At 45.3% G+C, this 18,654-nt stretch overlaps 1 non-coding gene across 1 annotated transcript; it reads right to left on the bottom strand.

Moving 5' to 3' along the window:
- Positions 1-12,929: 12,929 nt before the first annotated feature.
- Trnas-cga lies at positions 12,930-13,004 on the bottom strand. The gene has a single exon. It is a non-coding gene; the product is annotated as a tRNA-Ser (tRNA).
- Positions 13,005-18,654: the final 5,650 nt, after the last annotated feature.

Genomic DNA, 18,654 nt, shown 5'->3' with positions numbered 1-18,654 from the left:
GCTCCTGAGATCGCACTGTCCTTGATGTTGCTTATCTTCGCGTGGACTATTCAGTTTGTATATTTTGCTTATTTTTTTCATAGTTTCACACAACTTCTTCCTGTTTCCTCGATTGATCTGAGTTCAGTTTTTCAAGGCCTATCCACTGTGCCAACTTAAAATTAAATCTGAGGGGGGTGCGATGGGGAGGTTCCCTTGTAAGATGAGAAATGAAAGCCCTCGTGATCAGAAAACTGATTGAAGCTCCCTACGCAATCATACGATTTTAGTTTCGAAAGGTAATGAAAGAAGTCGCGCAGTGGATAACATCCTACTGAATCTAAATTTAGCAGGTGTAGACCAATCTCCAAAGATTAATAGTCATGCATGAAATACACAGGTCAACCACCATATGACACTATATTTTTGTTGAGGGAGGCATCTAAGTGTTGTTGTTGTTGTTGTTGTTGTGGTGTTAGTCCAGAGACTGGTTTGATGCAGCTCTCCTTGCTACTCTATCTTGAACTAGCCTCTTCATCTCCGAATAAGTACATCCTTCTGAATCTGCTTAGTGTATTCATCCCTCTACGATTTTTACCCTCCACTCTTCCCTCAAATAGTAAATTGGTGATCCTTTGATGCCACAGAACGTGCCCTATCAACCGAACCCTCCTGCTAGTCAAGTTGTGCCACAAATTCCTCTTGTCCTCAATTCTACTCAGTATCTCCACATTACTTAGATGCTCTACCCATCTAATCTTCAGCATTCTTCTGTAGCATAACATTTCGAAAGCTTCTATTCTCTTCTTGTCTGCACTGTCCGTGTTTCACTTCCATACAAGGCTACACTCCATACAAATACTTTCGTAAAAGATTTCCTAAACTTCTATCTATACTCGATATTAAAAAATTTATCTTCATCGGAAACGCTTTCCTTGCCATAGCCAGTCTATATTTTATATCCCCTCTACTTCGACCACCACCAGTTATTTTGCTTCCCAAATAAAAAAAAAACCCTAATTTACTGCTTTCAGTGTCTCATTTCCTATCTAATTCCTTTAGCATCACTTATTTAATTTGACTACATTCCATTATGTTTGCTTATCTTTTGTTGATGTTTGTCTCGTATCTTCCTTTCAAGACACTGTCCACTCCGTTCAGTTGCTCTTCCAGGTCCGTTGCTGCCTCTTACAGAATTACAATGTCGTTGACTAACCTCAAAGTTTTTATTTCTTCTCTATGGCTTTTAATTCGTACTCCAAATATTCCTTTTGTTTCCTTTACTGCTTTGTCAGTATAGTGATTGAATAACATCAGGGATAGGTTACAATCCTGTCTCACTTCCTTCTTAACCACTTCTTCCCTTTCATGCCCCTCGACTCTTATAACTGCCATCCGGTTTCTGTACAAATTGTAAATAGCCTTTCGCTTCTTGTATTTTACGTCTGCCACCTTCAGAATTTTAAAGCGCGTATTCCAGTCAACATTGTCAAAAGGTTTTTCTAAGCCCACAAATGCTAGAAACGTAGGTTCGTAGCTTTCTCTTTCCTTAACCTATCTCCTAAGACCAGTCATAGAGTCAGTGTTGCCTCGCGTGTTCCAACATTTCTACGGAATCCAAAGTGATCTTCCCCGATGTCGGCTTCTACCAGTTTTTCCATTCGTTTGTGAAGAATTCGTAGAATTTGTATTAGTATTTTGCTACCGTGACTTATTATACTGATACTTCGGTAACTTTCCCATCTATTAACACCTACTTTCTTTGGGCTTGGAATTATTATATTCTTCCTTAAGTCTGAAGGTATTTCGGCTGTCTCATACATCTTGCTCAACTTCAGTCTGGAACCGCGCGACCGTTACGGTCGCTGGTTCGAATCCTGTCTCGGGTATGGATGTGTGTGATGTCCTTAGGTTAATTAGGTTTAAGTAGTTCTAAGTTCTAGGGGACTGATGACGTCCGATGTTAAGTCCCATAGTGCTCAGAGCCATTTGAACCATCTTGCTCACCATATGGAAGAGTTTTGTTACGGCTGGCTCAGCCAAGGCTATCAGTAGGTCTTTCAAGGCTACACATTCTTCTTCTACCGTATTTCTTTCCCTTGTTCTTTTTAACCGTTCCCTAATGCTCAGTCTGAAACTTTCTACAACCTCTGGTCCTTTCAGTTTATCCAGGACCAATCTGCTTCAGATTCTACCTTTTTGGAGTTTCTTCAGTTTCAATCTACAGTTCATAACCAATAGATTGTGGTCAGTGTCCACATCTGCCCCTAGAAATCTTCTACAGTTTAAAACCTGGCTCCTAAATCTCTGTCTTACCATTGTATAATCTATCTGGATCCTTCCAGTGACTCTAGGTCTGTTCCACGTATACAACCTTCTTTCATGATTATTACGCCAAGTGTTAGCAATGATTAAGTTATGCTCTGTGCAAAATCTACCAGGAGCCTCCCTCTTTCATTCCTTACCTACCACTTTTCTTTCTCTTCCTTTTCCTATAATCGAATTCCAGTCCCCTATGACTGTTAAATTTTCGTCTCCCTTAACTATCTGAATAATTTCTTTTATTGGATCATACAGTTCTTCAGCTTCTTCATCTTCTGCGGAGCTAGTTGGTATATAAACTTTTACTACTGTCGTAGGCGTGGTCTTCGTTTCTATCTTGGCTACAATAACGCGTTCACTATGCTGTTCGTAGTAGCTTATCCGCGTTCCTGTTTTGTTATTCACTATTATTTTGTATGTATAACCGTGGATTCACCTGATCAGAAGTCTTGCTCCTCCTGTCACCCAACTTCACTAATTCATAATATAATTTTAACCTATCCATTTCCCTTTTTAAATTTTCTAGCCTACCTGCCCGATTAAAGGATCTGACATTCCATGCTGCGATCCGTAGAACGCCGGTTATGTTTCTCCTCATAACGTCGTCTTCCTACGTCTTCCTGAGTAGTCCCCGCGCGGAGATGCGAAAGGGAGACTGTTTCACCTCCGAAATATTTTACCCAAGAGGATGCAATCATCATTCAACCGTTCAGTAAAGCTGCATGCCATCGGGGAGAATTAAGTACTGAATGAAAATGCGTGCTCCTAATACTTATAAAAGAAACCATTTATTTCCCTTAATGCTCATTCAAGGGGGAAAACCTTCAACAAGAAGGCAATGAATCAAAGCTAAAGAGAAAGTAATGTTCAATTTTGAGTTCTGGTAATGAATATTGCCAATGGCCAAACAGAAAGCATATCATACAGTGATAATTATAAGTGGACGTAGAAGAACAAACACTGTTCAAATATGCAAAGTGCATCCTGAAAATCAAACAACTAACTTGAGTCATCACTTACCGAACCGACTAACTCCGCAGAATTAACACGTACCACGTCCTCTCAACTATACCACGGAAAAGCGTTTCTGCCTGAGCCGCACCAAATAACTTCCAGTGCACGTGACTGCGTGCACGCCGGCCGTGTGCGACAGTTAACAGCGTTCGTGCCTCATTTGCGTGTGTACTTCCCGAGTGGCTGCACCAAGACAGTAGTTCTTGGAGGCAGAAGGCAGAGTGTGTCTATACCAAAAATTCTAACTTCCCTCTAGTTTTGGAGAAGCTCCAATTCATCGATCAATGACAGTAATAATTGCGAGCACTTTCCGACTTCTAGCCCAGCTTTGCCCAGAATACAACCACAATCCCAATGAAATTTCAAGATATCGACAGCGCTCCTGCAAGTGGAAAATGTTTTGTTTTATTCTTTATGGGGTGGCAGGAAGAAGCTGATCATCTTTCTAGCCACGTTCTACAACATCCATTGAGACGCGGTGTCTTTCAGTTCCCACGACAGGTTCCCAAGTGCCGCTTTTTTAAGTGAATAAGACATTCCTTCACGAAACCCTCACATCTTCGTTCCAGCGCATGCTAGTTAGAGAAGGCGCGTCCTCCCATCGTGTTAACAGGGCCAGCCCAGATCCGGAGGGTACAGCGAGGGTGGGGGCAGCTTCGGCTTCCTCTGCCGTCTCTCTCTGCTGGGGTGATGTGCCAAAAAAAGAAAAAAAACAGCTAATCAGTTCCTAACTTGACTATATGTGGAATTATGGAAATAACATCTCAGTTACTCATTAATTATGTTCACAGACCTGCGGAGTAGTATGGGAGCATAAACGTATCAAAAAATATTTAGTGTGGTGCTACATGAATAATTACGCCATCTCACAATATGCTAATGCAGAACGGATTTATCATGGAAAATAATTTGTTCTAATTTTAGTGTATTGTTACATGAATAATTACGCCAGCTTACAATATGCTAATGCATTAATGCAGAACCGGTTTATGCTACAAAACAATTTGTTCTAATTTTGACCAGAAGGTGTACACTTTTTATATGACAGTATGACATTCACACTATCATTTGACAAACCATAACATGACCGAACAGATTAAGAAGAGACTCTGTGCCCTGTTAGTGAAACTAATTTACGTGAATGGAAGCAATTGCAGTGCTGCATTGAGACAATGTCACCTACTGAAAGGTATGAGAAAGGGCCGGCTGTCATTAAACGGTTTAAAGAAAACAATAATGAAATTCTAAAACACGGGTGAGATTTGTGTGGCACCTGGAAGAGGTATCGTATTCCTGTCGAAGTTGTTGACGAGTTGCTGTTTCCTTAACTGACAATGCAGCATGTGCTACAGGTCATGCTCGAGCATTATCCATCGTATGGAGAGAAAATTTTGCTATATTTTACTGTGTTACCTGCACGAGATCCGGACGGTGCACGAACGGAAGAAGTTATTATGCCCAGCAACTTTCTGAATTTGCTCTTCGGTATGTGGCTGTATCGAAGTTGATTACATGTAACCAGGCAGTATTCTGTGGAATTACAAGGCACATTTTACACTACAGGACGCAGTGAATACACAGAACTGCCGAATTTTTGGCGCTGTTAAGCCACATGTTGTGGACAACGACTCACTGCAATCGCCATGTATGACTGTGTGGTGCTAATTCACATGCAGCTGTTTTCACGATCTGTTCTCCTTTGAAAATAAAACACCCAGAACGCCTGTCACGCGCACCATGACATCCACAGGTTATCGAGACTTCCTTGCACAGCATGTGATTCCGACACTGGAAGAGAGAAACTGTTGGGAAACACGGGTTTCATGCAATAAGCGGCAACCCCTTACGTCCTTCACCTAGTGAAAGATCTGCTAAACGTAGTGTTTCACGAGTGTGTTATCTCCAGAAGTTTTCCAGGTGCATGGCCTGGAAGGTCACATGATCTGAATCCATGCGACTTTTGTATCTGGGGCTATCTGAAGGAACGCGTTTATCAGGAATATATATTTGAACTCTGCCTGGTCTAAAGGCCTTTGTACAGGAAAACATTGCTGAGATTCAAATGGAACGGCTATGAGCAACTGTTGATATGTAGCTTCACGGGTTCAGCGTCTTCTCGACATCTCCGGTGCTTACACTGAACAAAATGTATAAACGGCGATTAACAATAACATCAACATTATGTCATTCCCATTTGTTTAGCCATTTCTGCCCACACCCCATTTCTAATCCATTAAATATGGAACCGTTTCTATACGTCGTTCTTGCATTCAGAAAGTCAGATTTGCACCTGGTGGCCAGAACTGGAAATAATTTCTTTCTTGCGTAAATTAGTTCCGTTAAGACGCATTAGAATATCTACCAAGTTACGGCTGCCATGCGATAATTCCTGCCCACACTGGACCTCGGCGAGTAACTTCATTTTTATTATAATTACTCGGTATAATATTTCCAGTTCTGAAATGGCTGTACCGGCACGTTCCTAAATATAATAAATTAAAAAAGAATGTTTCCTTGTTAGAGCGAAAGACAGAGGTACTCAGACTTGTCACCACAATCAAAAAAAAAAAATGGTTCAAATGGCTCTGAGCACTATGGGACTCAACTGCTGAGGTCATTAGTCCCCTAGAACTTAGAACTAGTTAAACCTAACTAACCTAAGGACATCACACACATCCATGCCCGAGGCAGGATTCGAACCTGCGACCGTAGCGGTCTCGCGGTTCCAGACTGCAGCGCCAGAACCGCGCGGCCACTTCGGCCGTGTTAGCACAATCACAGCGGAGGTTTCTGCCACCACTGGCGTGTAACGAGGGTCCATCTACTGTCACCAGAGTCTTAGTAAAGACCTCAGCCCCATAACTGTTCATCAAATGTTCGCTGTTCTCTGAAGCCTACCGCGCGAGTGGCCGCGCGGTTTGAGGCGTCATGTCGCGGACTGCGAAGCTCCTCCCGCTGGAGGTTCGAGTTCTCCCTCGGGCATTGGTGTGTGTGTTGTTCTTAGCACAAGTTAGTTTAAGGTACTTTAAGTAGTGTGTAAGGCTAGGGGCCGATGACCTAAGCAGTTCGATCCCTTAGGAATTCACTCACACTTGTTTTCTCTGAAGCCTTAGATACGCACCGTTAATTCTAGAGCTATTGAACTCGTTTCTCGATGTGGATAGCTCTCCGAACGGTTTGCATGGCGATTTTCACGACCTTCTGTACTTTGCTTCGTGAATTCCGCTGTCAACGGGGCACAGGAACCTCACGTTTCTTCCACCGATCTTTGCGTCGCTGTCAGTGCCAGTAATCACAAACTGTGCACTCATCGCGGAACAGAAAACTTGTCCCTTCGATTCTGAGATTCTTAAACATCCTGCTCCATGTGTGATCTGAAATTCTTTTGCATCACTGTCGAGCACTTTTCCTAGGTTGAAAAATCTTGTGAAAGTACCTAGATTTTTCTTAGGTGTTGCCGCAATGTCAGAATTTCCCCCTTCTGGATCTGAAACTGAGCGTCATCTGAGTCAATACAAGAACCAATATACGAGGGCAGTTCAATAAGTAATGCAACACATTTTTTTTCTGAAACAGTGGTTGTTTCATTCAGCATTGAAATACACCAGGTTATTCCCCAATCTTTTAGCTACACAACACTATTTTTCAACGTAATCTCCATTCAATGCTACGGCCTTACGCCACCTTGAAATGAGGGCCTGTATGCCTGCACGGTACCATTCCACTGTTCGATGTCGGAGCCAACGTCGTACTGCATCAATGACTTCTTCATCATCCGCGTAGTGCCTCCCACGGATTGCGTCCTTCATTGGGCCAAACATGTGGAAATCCGACGGTGCGAAATCGGGGCTGTAGGGTGCATGAGGAAGAACAGTCCACTGAAGTTTTGTGAGCTCCTCTCGGGTGCGAAGACTTGTGTGAAGTCTTGCGTTGTCATGAAGAAGGAGAAGTTCGTTCAGATTTTTGTGCCCCAGAACACGCTGAAGTCGTTTCTTCAATTTCTGAAGAGTAGCACAATACACTTCATAGTTGATCGTTTGACCATGGGGAAGGACATCGAACAGAATAACCCCTTCAGCGTCCCAGAAGACTGTAACCATGACTTTACTGGCTGAGGGTATGGCTTTAAACTTTTTCTTGGTAGGGGAGTGGGTGTGGCGCCACTCCATTGATTGCCGTTTTGTTTCAGGTTCGAAGTGATGAACCCATGTTTCATCGCCTGTAACAATCTTTGACAAGAAATTGTCACCCTCAGCCACATGACGAGCAAGCAATTCCGCACAGATGGTTCTCCTTTGCTCTTTATGGTGTTCGGTTAGACAACGAGGGACCCAGCGGGAACAAACCTTTGAATATCCCAACTGGTGAACAACTGTGACAGCACTACCAACAGAGATGTCAAGTTGAGCACTGAGTTGTTTGATGGTGATCCGTCGATCATCTCGAACGAGTGTGTTCGCACGCTCCGCCATTGCAGGAGTCACAGTTGTGCACGGCCGGCCCGCACGCGGGAGATCAGACAGTCTTGCTTGACCTTGCGGCGATGATGACACACGCTTTGCCCAACGACTCACTGTGCTTTTGTCCACTGCCAGATCACCATAGACATTCTGCAAGCGCCTATGAATATCTGAGATGCCCTGGTTTTCCGCCAAAAGAAACTCGATCACTGCCCGTTGTTTGCAACGCACATCCATTACAGACGCCATTTTAACAGCTCCGTACAGCGCTGCCACCTGTCGGAAGTCAATGAAACTATACGAGACGAAGCGGGAATGTTTGAAAATTTTCCACAAGAAATTTCCGGTTTTTTTCAACCAAAATTGGCCGAGAAAAAAAATGTGTTGCATTACTTATTGAACTGCCCTCGTATAAATAAGAAAGTTTATCGTCGTTCTCTGTGAAGGAAAAAGCGAATACCAGCAGGAAGCCCCAGAAGCTGATGATGCAAGCCTTGTGCATCGCAACAAGGTGATAAAGTGCGTGTTGAGAAAGCGCCGTGCGTCTGGTCCTGAACAGGAGGGCGGGAGCGGCCGGGCAGGTGCTAGTGACGTCACGGGCCAGCGAGCGGGTTAACCAGCGCCGACCCCGGCAGCAGCGCGGACGGCTACGCGCCGTGGACGCAGCCAGCAGTGTGGTGCGTTGGGCTGGGGCGTGATCCCGCTGACAATGTGTAATTACCCGCACGCCTCTTATGGTGTCTGTCCTCGTAGGCTTCATCGGCCTGGTCAAGCGACTGCCCGCGCGTAGCGTCTCAGCTTTTGTTTTCTATCGAAACCCACTTACCAGCGACGTATAACTAACTGTCTGTGGAGCACAATAAATACGCGGCTACAGTCTGAAGGTGAGAGAGAATTCTGTGAAGAGCAGAAGCAAAGATATGCTGTTCGATTCTTACGAATAGCTGGGGGTCTACGGAGTTTACCTAGGTAAAAGTATCGAATTTTGCGCTGAATCTGGTGACTTTCAAAATCATTTCATAGTTAGGTGGAAAAAAAGTTTAAGTGAAATGGAAAAGTTAAGTGAAATGGAATAAGGCTAGGTTCTTTTCACAAGTAATGCAACACAATCTTTTCCTTGGCCAATTTCTGTTGGCCCTGTATTTAATGAAGTTCCGATTGGTGGTGACGCTATGAGTAGCCTTCAAAAAGGCGTCTTTAACGGAGATGCGTTATAAGCAGAGAGCTGTCATTCTTTTGCCAGAACACCAGATTGTCGAAAATACTCACAAGTGCTTTCAGTATGTCTACTGAGACATGGCAGTGAACAAGAGCACGGTGAGTCGTTGGGCGAGGCTTCTGTCGTCATCACAACGAGGTCGTGCAGTCCAGTCGCGCGTGCCGGCCCGCCGCAGACAGTTGTGACTCCTGCAGTGTTGGATCGTGTGGTCATTATCGTTCGAGGAGATCGACGTATCACAACTGGACGTCTCTGCTGGAAGTACTGACACACTCGTCTACCAGATGGGCTCCTTGCCGCCTAACAGAAGAACAAACGGAGGACCATCTGGGCGGAATTGCTTGCGCGTTATGAGGCTGAGCGTGACAATTTTTTGTCGAATATCGTCACAAGCGATGAAAATGAGTTCATCACTTGGAACCGAAAACAATCCATGTGTAAGTAGGCTGTTTAGGTTTTTATGTTGGTAACGCCACGTAGCGCTCTGTATGAAAATCACTGACTGCACTGTGTGCAGTCTGTAGCTGGTTGGATTCGTTGTTGAAATATTCGCTATTGTGGTGTTGGGCAGTTGGATGTGAACAGCGCGTAGCGATGGGCAGTTGGAGATGAGCCGCCAGCAGTGGTGGATGTGGAGAGGGAGCTGCCAGAGTTTTGAGAGGTTACTATAAGCGGACGATCTGGACGTGTGTCCGCCAGAAAAAGGAAATTTGTAATTATGGATGTCATGAATTGATAGATATATGTATGATGACTTTTGAACATTATTAAGGTAAATACATTGTTTGTTCTCTATCAAAATCTTTCATGCCTATCAGTAGTTAGTGCCTTCAGTAGCAAGAATCTTTTATTTAGCTGGCAGTATTGGCGCTCGCTGTATTCCAGTAGTTCGAGTAACGAAAATTTTTTGAGGTAAATGATTCATGAAAGGTATACGTTATTGTTAGTCAGGGCCATTCTTTTGTAGGGATTTTTGAAAGTCAGATTGCTTTGCACTAAAAAATAATGTATATCAGTTTAGTGATGATCAGAGTAAGTAAAGACAGAACTGTCTGAGTACGTTTAGTTTTACTCAGCTGCCTTTGTATCAAATAACGTAAGAGGTTTTCAGCACTGTCATTTTCATTTTTTTCTAAGGGGACGTTTCACATGGCAGTGGCACTCTAGATCCTCTCCGCCGCAGAAGAAGTTCAAGTTTGATACCCTCCCTCATGATGCAAAGATCAACTCTTAAGTGTACTGTGCTACCGCCAGAAACACTGGATAAATGACTTCTGCGTTTTCGTCGCCACACTAACGCACACGAACACCTCCTTCTTCATGACAACCCAAGGCCTCACCCAAGTCAACGAACCCGGGAGGAGCTCACAAAACTTCATTGAACCGTTGCTCTTCTTCCACCCTACAGATCGGATCTTGTGCCCTCCGGCTTGTATCTGTTTGGCCCAATTAAGGATACACGCCGTGGATATCAGTAGGTGGATGATGAGGAGGATACTGATGCAGCAAGAGTACCTCTCCGACTTCGACAGTGAAGTGGGACCCTGCGGTTAGAGGCCCTCCCAATGAGGTGGCATTGAACAGAAATTGTAAATAAAGGTTTTGGAGGAGGATATTAGTGTTTAATGACCCGTCGACAACGAGGTCATTACCGACGAAAAAGTATGGTTTTATAGGTAAATGAGAATGGAATTTTATGGTGTATTGCAATCTTGAATGAACCTGCTTTCAGGAAAAGAAATGAGTGGCAGTAGTTGCTGAATCCCCTCGTATGAGGCCGGCCGGAGTGGCCGAGCGGTTCTAGGCGGTACAGTCTGGCACCGCGCGGCCACTACGGTCGCAGGTTCGAATGCTGCCTCGGGCTTGGATGTGTGTGATGTCCTTAGATTATTTAGGTTTAAGTAGTTCTAAGTCCTAGGGGACTTATGACCTCAGAAGTTAAGTACCATAGTGCTCAGAGCCATTTGATCCTCGTATGACACCAAGGGTAATAGCAGAGCTGGAGATGAGATTGATGGACTCAGGAGGAGGGGTTACACAGAGTTAGTGTCTTTCCCATTATTTAATATCTGTTTTATTATTTGGTTTGAAAAACTCTTCCAGAAAAACATTTGTGAGACAGCAAGAGAAAGGATAAACAAATTTATAAGATTTGCTGACGACATGATGAAACTAAGTGAAAATGAAAAGACAATTAACGATATGTTAGTGGGCAGTAATACGGTCTCGTAAACTGACATGTGGCCTGAGTGCGTTGTGCTGTACACATGCCCCTCCGCATCCGCATCCAGTGATACCTGTGGGCTGAGGATGACACGGTGGCCGGTCGGTACCGTTGGGCCTTCATGGCCTGTTCTGGAGGAGTTTGGTTTCGGCAGTAGGTAGTAATAATCTGATGTGTCATCTATCTATGGGTAACGAAATTATCAAACAAGATATTCAGTAATTACTGCGATTATCGATTTTGCTGTCGTTGTGGTCTTCCATCTGAAGGCTCATTTGATGCATCTCTGCAAGCAAGTCAGTCCTATGTAGGACTTTTCACCTCTGAATACCCAACAGCCTTGTTGAACACACCGGTTCCAGTCAGCTCACCGAAGTTAAGCAACGCTAGGGTCGGTTGGTACGTAGATGGACGATCTCTAGAATGTATCACGCGCCACTGGGAATTTTCTCTTTGCCTTTACACCAGTGGGAAGGAGGGGCGGTGGCGTCAAGTTTCTGAATCAACAGACTTTGTGCCAATGCCTTGGATTAAATACCAAACCTCTCCATAGTGCCTCATGGAGTGAGAGAATGTTACACTGCTCATCGCGATCCGTCCGTCGGAAGGGAAGTTAAGCTCGGCAGCTGTTGTGCTGTTCGAGAGGAATATTCTATGTGCCAACACCTGGTTTCTCCCTCTCCCTCTCCCTCCTGTCATCATCATTTAGCACGAACATGGCACCACGCAACACAAACGCCCATTTCAGTCATCTACACATATCAGATATACTTGACACATATATCTCACACTTCGGGAAGAAAAGGTGCCTTGTTCTCGAAGGACAGGAAAATCTTTTCCAGACAGGCGGCTGAACCTGTCACTCGGGATCACACAGCAAATCATACCAATCATTTACTTTTTCTACCTCTGCATAACTACAACGTATGCTATAAATTTCACTTCCAGTTCGATTCAGTGCATGTTCATTTGTTCATTTTTCATTTTGTCTACCCATTCTGGCACCAGAACACAAGTTACACATACCTGTGTACAGCTACTTGACAAGGAGAAACAAAACTTATTCAGTTTTAAACAATCTTGAAAGTCAAAAACGGAGGTCTGGCATGCTATTCCTCTAATGAAAATTGAAATGGATCCCACATTGTATGGGCGAACTGTTTGTCTAGATTGACTCTCGTCGCGATGGAGAACAGCATGTAGGGCGTTCCAACGAAGCCAGTCTTCTTCATGACTTGACTCTCAGCATTTAATTAATGCTCTGTGCTTTATTTCACCTGTTTCGGTCTGTGACTTGTTGAAATGTTTCTGCGAGTGCCTGTAAAGTTTTCAGGAAACTTTTCTTTCATTTCAGATGTTGGAGTGCTGATAATATCCAGATAAGGAATGGTCTGGATACGTTAGTTGACGTATGTTTCCTACACTAGCTGATGTATCCCATACAATAATTAGGCAGTGCTACACCAGAAAAGTCCGCAGCTCGTGGTAGTGCGGTAGCGTTCTTGCTTCCCACGCCCGGGTTCCCGGGTTCGATTCCCGGTGGTGGTCAGGGATTTTCTCTGCCTCGTGATGACTGGGTGTTGTGTGGCATGGTGTAATTCTTGTATAATTTATTGCCAAAAAAAGTTTTTCAAATGAAAGCAAAGAAACAAAGTTATTTATACTCACTATCAATAAATTGTAATTGAAACTTCCTGGCAGATTAAAACTGTGTGTCCGACCGAGACTCGAACTCGGGACCTTTGCCTTTCGCGGGCAAGTGCTCTACCAACTGAGCTACCGAAGCACGACTCACGCCCGGCACTCACAGCTTTACTTCTTGCAGAACTAGCCCTCCTGAAAGAAAGGATATTGCGGAGACATGGCTTAGCCACAGCCTGGGGGACGTTTCCAGAATGGAAACATCCCCCAGGCTGTGGCTAAGCCATGTCTCCGCAATATCCTATCTTTCAGGAGTGCTAGTTCTGCAAGGTTCGTAGGAGAGCTTCTGTAAAGTTTGGAAGGTAGGAGACGAGGTACTGGCAGAAGTAAAGCTGTGAGTACCAGGCGTGAGTCGTGCTTCGGTAGCTCAGTTGGTAGAGCACTTGCCCGCGAAAGGCAAAGGTCCCGAGTTCGAGTATCGGTCGGGCACACAGTTTTAATCTGCCAGGAAGTTTCACATCAGCGCACACTCCGCTGCAGAGTGAAAATCTCATTCTGGAAATTGTAATTGCATGTTAATTCCTACCACTGCCTATCCTGAGTTGCAAGATCAAAGAAGCAAATAGAGACGGCAAAGAAGTGGTCTCTATGAGTGTCTGTGACAAAGTAATGTCCAACATCTGTGCAACAGGTCAACATCTGCTTGAGAAATGGATACCTTAGTTCTGTTTGTGGTACCATCTTCGACCATATACCCTTAGGTAATTGGTGCTGACTTCTGGTAAAGTCCTAAATGCTACTGTGACATAACCAAATTGTAGTACAGTTAGATACACTAACGCACAATATAGTTACATTAAGATAGAAGCAAACAGTACGTAAGTAGCAACAAAGTGAATCCAAACACAGATTACACTATCGTTGATGAACTACGCCCTGCAATCCTTCACGATGATTCTGCACAATATTTACAACATGTCCTCTTTCTATAGAAATCGTATTGCTGTTAAGAACTGCTCCTTAGAAGTCTACCTATCTGCTTAAGCTGCTCGAGTTGATTCACAGCAGCGGTAGTCAACCTACTGCCTCCTCCCCTACTAACGAGTGTTCCAGCTTCCACTGCGGGCGGTGTATGGCAGCAGGTTTTCATTGGTGATAAGGTATATTATTGGTGAGCCGGGCACATCGGCTGCTGGAGTGGAATGCTGAACCCCTTTGAGTATACAAAAATTTATTTCCACCACGTTAATGAAAACAGAGCACTGTCAATAACACAATGATTAGTTAGTATTTGAAAATTGTGGTGATCTACACAGATTATTCAGTTGTCTACCGCAATGAGAATAATTCAAAAAATTTTAAAAGAAAAACAGCCTTGTGGCCCCAACTTTAAACTAATAAAAATTACTTTACACAAATATAACTTTAACCAAGGATCTGAGCTTACTAGTCAGTTACTGGGCCTTGTGAATATGAACATTAACAATTTGTAAGAGCTATTGGGTTTTAAAAAACTACTCAAACAGCAATATCTCATAAAAACGTGAAAACTATTATGGAAAACATTCGGAAATATGATATTATGACAGCCTGAAAGATCTACACAACAATTAGCACATTCTCGACGTTTGGCGTTGACAGCGGCAGGATGCCTGAATTCCGTGCTCGAGAGCTGAAGTGACAACAACAGGCAGGAGGGCCTGCGCACACCAATAACGGCTTCTAGAACACACAAACCCAGTATTAATACACAATTCGCTGAAATACTAAAACGAACAGCCAAGCACTGGGTATCACGAAGTGCAGGAAGAGAAGTTAAGCATTGTAGTGCGACAACCGCAGTTACTATTAAAGCAACAGTTAATTAAAGTCTCCAATGACGTGAAATTTCACTTCATAGATTTATAAACGATAACTACTTCAAGGTGATAATGATTAGACAATTCGCATACAATCTTAAATACAAAAGCACCGTTTGACGGCGCAAAATTGTTACTATTATAGTTGTCAACAAATAGGAAGTTGGCAATTCCAATTTAAACTAGCGGCTGAAGTTTTATACAGAGAATAAAGTTTGATTCATAAGATTAACCACTTAACATATTAACAATAATAATAATAAAAAAGGGATCACAGAACATCGGCCACACTTATAATGCAACAGAACCAGGGCAGAGCGCAGTTACATGGACTTGAAATACCAAGTATCGCGGACCGACTACCAAGTGGTTTAAGGAATAACTAGCGAAAATCAAAGTGACTCGACGGAGCAATCACACCCAAAAGTTCCACCACGAAATGGCTCACCATTTAAAGTTAGTCAAGGAACTCGCCGTTAACATGCACGCCAGGGTAAACTCCCGCGCTCTCCTCAGGATTCGAGATAGACACGACTGTTGAACAGAGCCTATATTGACCGGTGACTGCTTCCGCACTCCAGTTGCGCTCGCCACCAGACCCAGGAGATCCAGGCGCAGGAATGTCAACACCGCACGTCGTCACAGTACACAAAGCGCCAACTGACTACTCGCGATGCACCGTACGCTATCTTCCCTGTGTCACTGCCGGCCGCTGTGGCCGAACGGTTCTAGGTGCTTCAGTCCGGAACCGCGGGATTGCTATGGTCTTAAGTTCGAATCCTGCCTCGGGCATGTGTGTGTGATGTCCTTAGGTTAGTTAGATTTAAGTAGTTCTAAGTCTAGGGGACTGGTGACCTCGGATGGTAAGTCCCTTAGTGCTCCGAGCCATTTGAACCATTTGAACCCTCTGTCACTGCCGCCGACCGAGTCTCCGTCACTGCCCCGACCCAGTCTCCTGCTTCCTCGCGAGCTGCTTCCGTCTTAAATAGAGGCGCTAGTCAACCAGGACGCCGCAAAGCGTGCAACTTTGACAAGAGCTTCGCAGGAAGTCACGGCTCAATTTGGTTTTCCTGAAGTTTCCCGCGACATTTTGAATTTCAAAAAATATACTGGTTGTATCGCCTGTGTATAGATTTAGTTCACATTACATGAATGAAACTAGATGGCGCTACAGTGCCACCGCAAAAAAAGACCCTTGTCCCAGAAAACTTCGTACATCTGCACACACACTACCCAGCTGTGTCTGACAAGCAGAAGCCAACCCTACCCCTATATACTGCGGGAAAATAGTACGCCTGGATAGACCGATTTTGATCCTATGACGGCATATGCCTGGGGGATAGTGCATGTACTGATAATGGTTTCAATGTCGTCCGCTAATGGACAGCGTAGTGGCATAGCTGCCAGAGCGCCATCTGTGTCCACCCTTTTTACAGAAGACTCCGTGTTGTGCAAACATGGGAACCAAGCAGGAAACCATGCCACAGAGAGGCGCTCACGCTTCCTACAGCCAACTAACGATAATGCTCGTCCACACACTGCCCGTGAAACTCGACGTGCTCTACAAGACGCGCAGCGACTTCCCTGGCTAGCATGATCTCGGGGTTTGCCTCCAAATGAGTACGTATGCAGTATGATTGTACGAGATGTGATCGTGCGACTTCTCAACCAACAACTCTGAAGAACTACGTGAACAGATCGAGCAGGAGTGATATAACGTATACCAGCACAGTATTCGCCATCTGAACGATCGACTGGAAGCCAGAGTCAGCTCCTGTAATGCCGCTCGTGGAGGCCACACCACGTACTAACATGGATGTTTCAACATGGTTTGATACCTGGTACCTCAGAACCGCTTGTGCTATTGATCTGTAAACGTAATCGTTTCGTGTTCTCCACATGCACTGTTGTAACAAGAAATCATCTGTGAATAGAAAACCTCTAAAAGCATGTATTAATTTTTTCCGGCGGTGTACAGTCTACAAATCGTGAGCCGGCCGCAGTGGCCGAGCGGTTCTAGGCGCTTCAGTTTGGAGCCGCGCGACCGCTACGGTCGCAGGTTCGAATCCTGCCTCGGCCTTGGATGTATATGATGTCCTTAGGTTGGTTAGGTTTAAATACACTCCTGGAAATGGAAAAAAGAACACATTGACACCGGTGTGTCAGACCCACCATATTTGCTCCGGACACTGCGAGAGGGCTGTACAAGCAATGATCACACGCACGGCACAGTGGACACACCAGGAACCGCGGTGTTGGCCGTCGAATGGCGCTAGCTGCGCAGCATTTGTGCACCGCCGCCGTCAGTGTCAGCCAGTTTGCCGTGGCATACGGAGCTCCATCGCAGTCTTTAACACTGGTAGCATGCCGCGACAGCGTGGACGTGAACCGTATGTGCAGTTGACTGACTTTGAGCGAGGGCGTATAGTGGGCATGCGGGAGGCCGGGTGGACGTACCGCCGAATTGCTCAACACGTGGGGCGTGAGGTCTCCACAGTACATCGATGTTGTCGCCAGTGGACGGCGGAAGGTGCACGTGCCCGTCGACCTGGGACCGGACCGCAGCGACGCACGGATGCACGTCAAGACCGTAGGATCCTACGCAGTGCCGTAGGGGACCGCACCGCCACTTCCCAGCAAATTAGGGACACTGTTGCTCCTGGGGTATCGGCGAGGACCATTCGCAACCGTCTCCATGAAGCTGGGCTACGGTCCCGCACACCGTTAGGCCGTCTTCCGCTCACGCCCCAACATCGTGCAGCCCACCTCCAGTGGTGTCGCGACAGGCGTGAATGGGGGGACGAATGGAGACGTGTCGTCTTCAGCGATGAGAGTCGCTTCTGCCTTGGTGCCAATGATGGTCGTATGCGTGTTTGGCGCCGTGCAGGTGAGCGCCACAATCAGGACTGCATACGACCGAGGCACACAGGGCCAACACCCGGCATCATGGTGTGGGGAGCGATCTCCTACACTGGCCGTACACCACTGGTGATCGTCGAGGGGACACTGAATAGTGCACGGTACATCCAAAGCGTCATCGAACCCATCGTTCTACCATTCCTAGACCGGCAAGGGAACTTGCTGTTCCAACAGGACAATGCACGTCCGCATGTATCCCGTGCCACCCAACGTGCTCTAGAAGGTGTAAGTCAACTACCCTGGCCAGCAAGATCTCCGGATCTGTCCCCCATTGAATATGTTTGGGACTGGATGAAGCGTCGTCTCACGCGGTCTGCACGTCCAGCACGAACGCTGGTCCAACTGAGGCGCCAGGTGGAAATGGCATGGCAAGCCATTCCACAGGACCACATCCAGCATCTCTACGACCGTCTCCATGGGAGAATAGCAGCCTGCATTGCTGCGAAAGGTGGATATACACTGTACTAGTGCTGACATTGTGCATGCTCTGTTGCCTGTGTCTATGTGCCTGTGGTTCTGTCAGTGTGATCATGTGATGTATCTGACCCCAGGAGTGTGTCAATAAAGTTTCCGCTTCCTGGGACAATGAATTCACGGTGTTCTTATTTCAATTTCCAGGAGTGTAGTTCTAAGTCTAGGGGACTGATGACCTCCGATGTTAAGTCCCGCGGTGCTCACAGCCATTATTCTACAAATCGTGAGAGGCACGCGTAGACGACAACAAACAGTACATGTTTCTTTTTTGCTGTCGCACTGGTCAGTAAGCAACTGCTTTGTCATAATGAGGTACATACAAAATATTGCGATATACTGTAAACCAAGATCTCAAAAGTATGACGTTCATCGGAATTTGCCAGATTATCTGATAATAGACTTCCTTTTTTTTTTTTGAGTCATCAGTCTTGCCACTGGTTTGATGCAGTCCATCACGAATTCCTTTCCTGTGCCAATCACTTCAGTTCAGAGTAGCACTTGGAAACTACGCCCTTAACTATTTGCTGGATGTAATCCAATCTT

Source organism: Schistocerca piceifrons, chromosome 8 (assembly GCF_021461385.2).
Source record: "Schistocerca piceifrons isolate TAMUIC-IGC-003096 chromosome 8, iqSchPice1.1, whole genome shotgun sequence".
Classification (NCBI taxonomy): Eukaryota; Metazoa; Arthropoda; class Insecta; order Orthoptera; family Acrididae; genus Schistocerca; species Schistocerca piceifrons.
Note: the sequence above shows the minus strand (reverse complement) of the source record. Positions and strands in the feature narration are given on the sequence as shown.